Raw genomic sequence first — 10,331 nt, 5'->3', positions numbered from 1 at the left:
CACCCCCAAACCAGGGACACAGTGTGCAGGTACGTACCCCAATAATACCCCCACCCCCAAACCAGGGACACAGTGTGCAGGTATGTACCCCAATAATACCCCCACCCCCAAACCAGGGGCACAGTGTGCAGGTACGTACCCCAATAACACCCCCAAACCAGGGACACAGTGTGCTGGTACGTACCCCAATAATACCCCCACCCCGAAACCAGGGACACAGTGTACAGGTACATACCCCAATAATACCCCCAAACCAGGGACACAGTGTACAGGTACATACCCCAATAAACACCCCCCACCCCCAAACCAGGGACACAGTGTACAGGTACATACCCCAATAATACCCCCAAACCAGGGGCACAGTGTGCAGGTACGTACCCCAATAACACCCCCACCCCCAAACCGGGGACACAGTGTGCAGGTATGTACCCCAATAATACCCCCACCCCAAAACCAGGGGCACAGTGTGCAGGTACGTACCCAATAACACCCCCAAACCAGGGACACAGTGTGCTGGTACGTACCCCAATAATACCCCCACCCCAAACCAGGGACACAGTGTACAGGTACATACCCCAATAACACCCCCCACCCCCAAAACAGGGACACAGTGTACAGGTACATACCCCAATAATACCCCCAAACCAGGGACACAGTGTACAGGTACATACCCCAATAAAACCCCCACCCCCAAACCAGGGACACAGTGTACAGGTACATACCCCAATAATACCCCCAAACCAGGGGCACAGTGTGCAGGTACGTACCCCAATAACACCCCCACCCCCAAACCGGGGACACAGTGTGCAGGTACGTACCCCAATAATACCCCCACCCCCAAACCAGGGACACAGTGTGCAGGTACGTACCCCAATAATACCCCCACCCCCCAAACCAGGGACACAGTGTACAGGTACGTACCCCAATAACACCCCCACCCCCAAACCAGGGACACAGTGTGCAGGTACGTACCCCAATAATACCCCCACCCCCAAACCAGGGACACAGTGTACAGGTACGTACCCCAATAATACCCCCAAACCAGGGACACAGTGTGCAGGTACGTACCCCAATAATACCCCAAACCAGGGACACAGTGTGCAGGTACGTACCCAATAACACCCCCAAACCAGGGTCACAGTGTGCAGGTACGTACCCCAATAATACCCCCCAAACCAGGGACACAGTGTGCAGGTACGTACCCCAATAATACCCCCCACCCCCAAACCAGGGACACAGTGTGCAGGTACGTACCCCAATAATACCCCCAAACCAGGGTCACAGTGTACAGGTACGTACCCCAATAATACCCCCAACCAGGGACACAGTGTGCAGGTACGTACCCCAATAATACCCCCACCCCCAAACCAGGGACACAGTGTGCAGGTACGTACCCCAATAATACCCCCAAACCAGGGTCACAGTGTACAGGTACGTACCCCAATAATACCCCCAAACCAGGGTCACAGTGTGCAGGTACGTACCCCAATAACACCCCCAAACCAGGGTCACAGTGTGCAGGTACGTACCCCAATAATACCCCCAAACCAGGGTCACAGTGTACAGGTACGTACCCCAATAATACCCCCAAACCAGGGTCACAGTGTGCAGCTACGTACCCAATAATACCCCCAAACCAGGGACACAGTGTGCAGGTACGTACCCCAATAACACCCCCACCCCCAAACCAGGGACACAGTGTGCAGGTACGTACCCCAATAATACCCCCACCCCCAAACCAGGGGACACAGTGTGCAGGTACGTACCCCAATAATACCCCCAAACCAGGGTCACAGTGTACAGGTACGTACCCCAATAATACCCCCAAACCAGGGTCACAGTGTGCAGGTACGTACCCCAATAATACCCCCAAACCAGGGACACAGTGTGCAGGTACGTACCCCAATAATACCCCACCCCCAAACCAGGGACACAGTGTACAGGTACGTACCCCAATAACACCCCCAAACCAGGGACACAGTGTACAGGTACATACCCCAATAACACCCCCAAACCAGGGACACAGTGTACAGGTACGTACCCCAATAATACCCCCACCCCCAAACCAGGGACACAGTGTACAGGTACGTACCCCAATAATACCCCCAAACCAGGGACACAGTGTACAGGTACGTACCCCAATAATACCCCCAAACCAGGGACACAGTGTACAGGTACGTACCCCAATAATACCCCCAAACCAGGGACAACAGTGTGCAGGTACGTACCCCAATAACACCCCCAAACCAGGGGACACAGTGTACAGGTACGTACCCCCAATAATACCCCCAAACCAGGGGACACAGTGTACAGGTACGTACCCCAATAACACCCCCAAACCAGGGACACAGTGTACAGGTACGTACCCCAATAACACCCCCCACCCCCAAACCAGGGACACAGTGTACAGGTACGTACCCCAATAACACCCCCAAACCAGGGACACAGTGTACAGGTACGTACCCCAATAACACCCCCCACCCCCAAACCAGGGACACAGTGTGCAGGTACATACCCCAATAATACCCCCACCCCCAAACCAGGGTCACAGTGTACAGGTACGTACCCCAATAACACCCCCAAACCAGGGACACAGTGTGCAGGTACGTACCCCAATAATACCCCCACCCCCAAACCAGGGTCACAGTGTACAGGTACGTACCCCAATAACACCCCCACCCCCAAACCAGGGACACAGTGTGCAGGTACGTACCCCAATAATACCCCACCCCAAACCAGGGACACAGTGTGCAGGTACGTTACCCCAATAATACCCCCACCCCCAAACCAGGGGACACAGTGTGCAGGTACGTACCCCAATAATACCCCCACCCCCAAACCAGGGACACAGTGTGCAGGTACGTACCCCAATAATACCCCCACCCCCAAACCAGGGACACAGTGTGCAGGTACGTACCCCAATAATACCCCCACCCCCAAACAGGGACACAGTGTACAGGTACGTACCCCAATAACACCCCCCCACCCCCCCCCAACCACCAGGGACACAGTGTGCAGGTACGTACCCCAATAATACCCCCCACCCCCAAACCAGGGACACAGTGTGCAGGTACGTACCCCAATAATACCCCCAAACCAGGGACACAGTGTGCAGGTACGTACCCCAATAATACCCCCACCCCCAAACCAGGGGACACAGTGTGCAGGTACGTACCCCAATAATACCCCCAAACCAGGGACACAGTGTACAGGTACGTACCCCAATAATACCCCACCCCAAACCAGGGACACAGTGTACAGGTACGTACCCCAATAATACCCCCCAAACCAGGGACACAGTGTGCAGGTACGTACCCCAATAATACCCCCAAACCAGGGACACAGTGTGCAGGTACATACCCCAATAATACCCCACCCCCAAACCAGGGACACAGTGTACAGGTACGTACCCCAATAATACCCCCAAACCAGGGACACAGTGTGCAGGTACGTACCCCAATAATACCCCCAAACCAGGGTCACAGTGTGCAGGTACGTACCCCAATAACACCCCCAAACCAGGGACACAGTGTGCAGGTACGTACCCCAATAATACCCCCCACCCCCAAACCAGGGTCACAGTGTGCAGGTACGTACCCCAATAATACCCCCACCCCAAACCGGGGACACAGTGTGCAGGTACGTACCCCAATAACACCCCCAAACCAGGGTCACAGTGTACAGGTACGTACCCCAATAATACCCCCAAACCAGGGACACAGTGTGCAGGTACGTACCCCAATAATACCCCCAAACCAGGGACACAGTGTGCAGGTACGTACCCCAATAATACCCCCACCCCCAAACCAGGGACACAGTGTGCAGGTACGTACCCCAATAATACCCCCACCCCCAAACCAGGGACACAGTGTGCAGGTACGTACCCCAATAATACCCCCACCCCCAAACCAGGGACACAGTGTGCAGGTACGTACCCCAATAATACCCCCACCCCCAAACCAGGGACACAGTGTGCAGGTACGTACCCCAATAATACCCCCAAACCAGGGTCACAGTGTGCAGGTACGTACCCCAATAACACCCCCCACCCCCAAACCAGGGACACAGTGTGCAGGTACGTACCCCAATAATACCCCCAAACCAGGGGCACAGTGTGCAGGTACGTACCCCAATAATACCCCCAAACCAGGACACAGTGTGCAGGTACGTACCCCAATAATACCCCCAAACCAGGACACAGTGTGCAGGTACGTACCCCAATAATACCCCCACCCCCAAACCAGGGACACAGTGTACAGGTACGTACCCCAATAACACCCCCCACCCCCAAACCAGGACACAGTGTGCAGGTACGTACCCCAATAATACCCCCAAACCAGGACACAGTGTACAGGTACATACCCCAATAACACCCCCAAACCAGGGACACAGTGTACAGGTACGTACCCCAATAATACCCCCTCCCCCAAACCAGGGACACAGTGTACAGGTACGTACCCCAATAATACCCCCACCCCCAAACCAGGGACACAGTGTACAGGTACGTACCCCAATAATACCCCCACCCCCAAACCAGGGTCACAGTGTACAGGTACGTACCCCAATAATACCCCCCTCCCCCAAACCAGGGACACAGTGTGCAGGTACGTACCCCAATAACACCCCCAAACCAGGGACACAGTGTACAGGTACGTACCCCAATAATACCCCCACCCCCCAAACCAGGGACACAGTGTGCAGGTACGTACCCCAATTAATACCCCCACCCCCAAACCAGGACACAGTGTGCAGGTACGTACCCCAATAATACCCCTACCCCCAAACCAGGGACACAGTGTGCAGGTACGTACCCCAATAATACCCCCACCCCCAAACCAGGGACACAGTGTGCAGGTACGTACCCCAATAATACCCCCCACCCCCAAACCAGGGACACAGTGTACAGGTACGTACCCCAATAATACCCCCAAACCAGGGACACAGTGTACAGGTACGTACCCCAATAATACCCCCAAACCAGGGACACAGTGTACAGGTACGTACCCCAATAATACCCCCAAACCAGGGACACAGTGTACAGGTACGTACCCCAATAATACCCCCAAACAGGGACACAGTGTACAGGTACGTACCCCAATAATACCCCAAACCAGGGACACAGTGTACAGGTACGTACCCAATAATACCCCCACCCCCAAACCAGGGACACAGTGTGCAGGTACGTACCCCAATAATACCCCCAAACCAGGGACACAGTGTACAGGTACGTACCCCAATAACACCCCCACCCCCAAACCAGGGACACAGTGTACAGGTACGTACCCCAATAATACCCCCAAACCAGGGACACAGTGTACAGGTACGTACCCCAATAATACCCCCTCCCCCAAACCAGGGACACAGTGTACAGGTACGTACCCCAAATAATACCCCCACCCCCAAACCAGGGACACAGTGTGCAGGTACGTACCCCAATAATACCCCCAAACCAGGGACACAGTGTACAGGTACGTACCCCAATAATACCCCCACCCCCAAACCAGGGACACAGTGTGCAGGTACGTACCCCAATAATACCCCCAAACCAGGGTCACAGTGTGCAGGTACGTACCCCAATAATACCCCCAAACCAGGGACACAGTGTACAGGTACGTACCCCAATAATACCCCCAAACCAGGGACACAGTGTACAGGTACGTACCCCAATAATACCCCCACCCCCCAAACCAGGGACACAGTGTGCAGGTACGTACCCCAATAATACCCCCAAACCAGGGACACAGTGTACAGGTACGTACCCCAATAATACCCCCACCCCCAAACCAGGGACACAGTGTGCAGGTACGTACCCCAATAATACCCCCAAACCAGGGTCACAGTGTGCAGGTACGTACCCCAATAATACCCCCAAACCAGGGACACAGTTGTACAGGTACGTACCCCAATAATACCCCAAACCAGGGACACAGTGTACAGGTACGTACCCCAATAATACCCCCAAACCAGGGTCACAGTGTGCAGGTACGTACCCCAATAATACCCCCAAACCAGGGTCACAGTGTGCAGGTACGTACCCCAATAATACCCCCACCCCCAAACCAGGGACACAGTGTGCAGGTACGTACCCCAATAATACCCCCACCCCAAACCAGGGACACAGTGTGCAGGTACGGTACCCCAATAATACCCCTACCCCCAAACCAGGGTCACAGTGTGCAGGTACGTACCCCAATAATACCCCCACCCCCAAACCAGGGACACAGTGTGCAGGTACGTACCCCAATAATACCCCCACCCCCAAACCAGGGACACAGTGTGCAGGTACGTACCCCAATAATACCCCTACCCCCAAACCAGGGACACAGTGTGCAGGTACGTACCCCAATAATACCCCCAAACCAGGGACACAGTGTGCAGGTACGTACCCCAATAATACCCCCAAACCAGGGACACAGTGTGCAGGTACGTACCCCAATAATACCCCCAAACCAGGGTCACAGTGTACAGGTACGTACCCCAATAATACCCCCAAACCAGGGACACAGTGTGCAGGTACGTACCCAATAATACCCCCAAACCAGGGACACAGTGTGCAGGTACGTACCCCAATAATACCCCCAAACCAGGGACACAGTGTGCAGGTACGTACCCCAATAATACCCCTACCCCCAAACCAGGGACACAGTGTGCAGGTACGTACCCAATAATACCCCCAAACCAGGGTCACAGTGTGCAGGTACGTACCCCAATAATACCCCCAAACCAGGGACACAGTGTGCAGGTACGTACCCCCAATAATACCCCCAAACCAGGGACACAGTGTACAGGTACGTACCCCAATAATACCCCCAAACCATGGTCACAGTGTGCAGGTACGTACCCCAATAACACCCCCAAACCAGGGACACAGTGTGCAGGTACGTACCCCAATAATACCCCCCACCCCCAAACCAGGGACACAGTGTGCAGGTACGTACCCCAATAATACCCCCCACCCCCAAACCAGGGACACAGTGTGCAGGTACGTACCCCAATAATACCCCCAAACCAGGGACACAGTGTACAGGTACGTACCCCAATAACACCCCCACCCCCAAACCAGGGACACAGTGTACAGGTACGTACCCCAATAATACCCCCACCCCCAAACCAGGGACACAGTGTGCAGGTACGTACCCCAATAACACCCCCACCCCCCAAACCAGGGACACAGTGTACAGGTACGTGCCCCAATAATACCCCCACCCCCAAACCAGGGGACACAGTGTGCAGGTACGTACCCCAATAATACCCCCACCCCCAAACCAGGGACACAGTGTGCAGGTACATACCCCAATAATACCCCCAACCAGGGACACAGTGTACAGGTACGTACCCCAATAATACCCCAAACCAGGGACACAGTGTGCAGGTACGTACCCCAATAACACCCCCCACCCCCAAACCAGGGACACAGTGTGCAGGTACGTACCCCAATAATACCCCCACCCCCAAACCAGGGACACAGTGTGCAGGTACGTACCCCAATAATACCCCCACCCCCAAACCAGGGACACAGTGTACAGGTACGTACCCCAATAACACCCCCAAACCAGGGACACAGTGTGCAGGTACGTACCCCAATAATACCCCCAAACCAGGGACACAGTGTACAGGTACGTACCCCAATAATACCCCCAAACCAGGGACACAGTGTACAGGTACGTACCCCAATAATACCCCCAAACCAGGGACACAGTGTGCAGGTACGTACCCCAATAACACCCCCAAACCAGGGTCACAGTGTGCAGGTACGTACCCCAATAACACCCCCAAACCAGGGACACAGTGTACAGGTACGTACCCCAATAATACCCCCCACCCCCAAACCAGGGACACAGTGTACAGGTACGTACCCCAATAACACCCCCACCCCCAAACCAGGGACACAGTGTACAGGTACGTACCCCAATAATACCCCCAAACCAGGGACACAGTGTACAGGTACGTACCCCAATAATACCCCCAAACCAGGGACACAGTGTACAGGTACGTACCCCAATAACACCCCCAAACCAGGGACACAGTGTGCAGGTACGTACCCCAATAATACCCCCACCCCCAAACCAGGGACACAGTGTGCAGGTACGTACCCCAATAATACCCCCCACCCCCAAACCAGGGACACAGTGTACAGGTACGTACCCCAATAACACCCCCACCCCCAAACCAGGGACACAGTGTGCAGGTACGTACCCCAATAATACCCCCACCCCCAAACTAGGGACACAGTGTGCAGGTACGTACCCCAATAATACCCCCAAACCAGGACACAGTGTGCAGGTACGTACCCCAATAACACCCCCAAACCAGGGACACAGTGTACAGGTACGTACCCCAATAATACCCCCAAACCAGGGACACAGTGTACAGGTACGTACCCCAATAATACCCCCAAACCAGGGACACAGTGTGCAGGTACGTACCCCAATAACACCCCCAAACCAGGGACACAGTGTACAGGTACGTACCCCAATAATACCCCCAAACCAGGGACACAGTGTACAGTACGTACCCCAATAATACCCCCAAACCAGGGACACAGTGTACAGGTACGTACCCCAATAACACCCCCAAACCAGGGACACAGTGTGCAGGTACGTACCCCAATAATACCCCCACCCCAACCAGGGACACAGTGTACAGGTACGTACCCCAATAACACCCCCAAACCAGGGACACAGTGTACAGGTACGTACCCCAATAATACCCCCACCCCCAAACCAGGGACACAGTGTGCAGGTACGTACCCCAATAATACCCCCCACCCCCAAACCAGGGACACAGTGTACAGGTACGTACCCCAATAACACCCCCAAACCAGGGACACAGTGTACAGGTACGTACCCCAATAACACCCCCCCCAAACCAGGGACACAGTGTGCAGGTACGTACCCCAATAATACCCCCACCCCCAAACTAGGGACACAGTGTGCAGGTACGTACCCCAATAATACCCCCAAACCAGGACACAGTGTGCAGGTACGTACCCCAATAACACCCCCAAACCAGGGACACAGTGTACAGGTACGTACCCCAATAACACCCCCAACCCCCAAACCAGGGACACAGTGTGCAGGTACGTACCCCAATAACACCCCCACACCCCAAACCAGGGACACAGTGTGCAGGTACGTACCCCAATAATACCCCCACCCCCAAACTAGGGACACAGTGTGCAGGTACGTACCCCAATAATACCCCCAAACCAGGACACAGTGTGCAGGTACGTACCCCAATAACACCCCCCACCCCCAAACCAGGGACACAGTGTGCAGGTACGTACCCCAATAATACCCCCACCCCCAAACCAGGGACACAGTGTGCAGGTACGTACCCCAATAATACCCCCAAACCAGGGACACAGTGTGCAGGTACGTACCCCAATAATACCCCCAAACCAGGGACACAGTGTGCAGGTACGTACCCCAATAATACCCCCAAACCAGGGACACAGTGTGCAGGTACGTACCCCAATAATACCCCCCCACCCCCAAACCAGGGACACAGTGTACAGGTACGTACCCCAATAATACCCCCAAACCAGGGACACAGTGTACAGGTACGTACCCCAATAATACCCCCAAACCAGGGACACAGTGTACAGGTACGTACCCCAATAATACCCCCAAACCAGGGACACAGTGTGCAGGTACGTACCCCAATAATACCCCCAAACCAGGGACACAGTGTGCAGGTACGTACCCCAATAATACCCCCAAACCAGGGACACAGTGTACAGGTACGTACCCCAATAATACCCCCAAACCAGGGACACAGTGTGCAGGTACGTACCCCAATAATACCCCCAAACCAGGGACACAGTGTGCAGGTACGTACCCCAATAATACCCCCAAACCAGGGACACAGTGTGCAGGTACGTACCCCAATAATACCCCCCAAACCAGGGACACAGTGTGCAGGTACGTACCCCAATAATACCCCCACCCCCAAACCAGGGACACAGTGTACAGGTACGTACCCCAATAACACCCCCAAACCAGGGTCACAGTGTGCAGGTACGTACCCCAATAATACCCCCACCCCCAAACCAGGGACACAGTGTGCAGGTACGTACCCCAATAATACCCCCAAACCAGGGACACAGTGTGCAGGTACGTACCCCAATAATACCCCCACCCCCAAACCAGGGACACAGTGTACAGGTACGTACCCCAATAATACCCCCACCCCCAAACCAGGGACACAGTGTACAGGTACGTACCCCAATAATACCCCCAAACCAGGGACACAGTGTACAGGTACGTACCCCAATAATACCCCCACCCCCAAACCAGGGACACAGTGTGCAGGTACGTACCCCAATAATA

Source organism: Chiloscyllium punctatum, chromosome 31, assembly GCF_047496795.1.
Source record: "Chiloscyllium punctatum isolate Juve2018m chromosome 31, sChiPun1.3, whole genome shotgun sequence".
NCBI classification, from domain to species: Eukaryota; Metazoa; Chordata; class Chondrichthyes; order Orectolobiformes; family Hemiscylliidae; genus Chiloscyllium; species Chiloscyllium punctatum.
Note: the sequence above shows the minus strand (reverse complement) of the source record.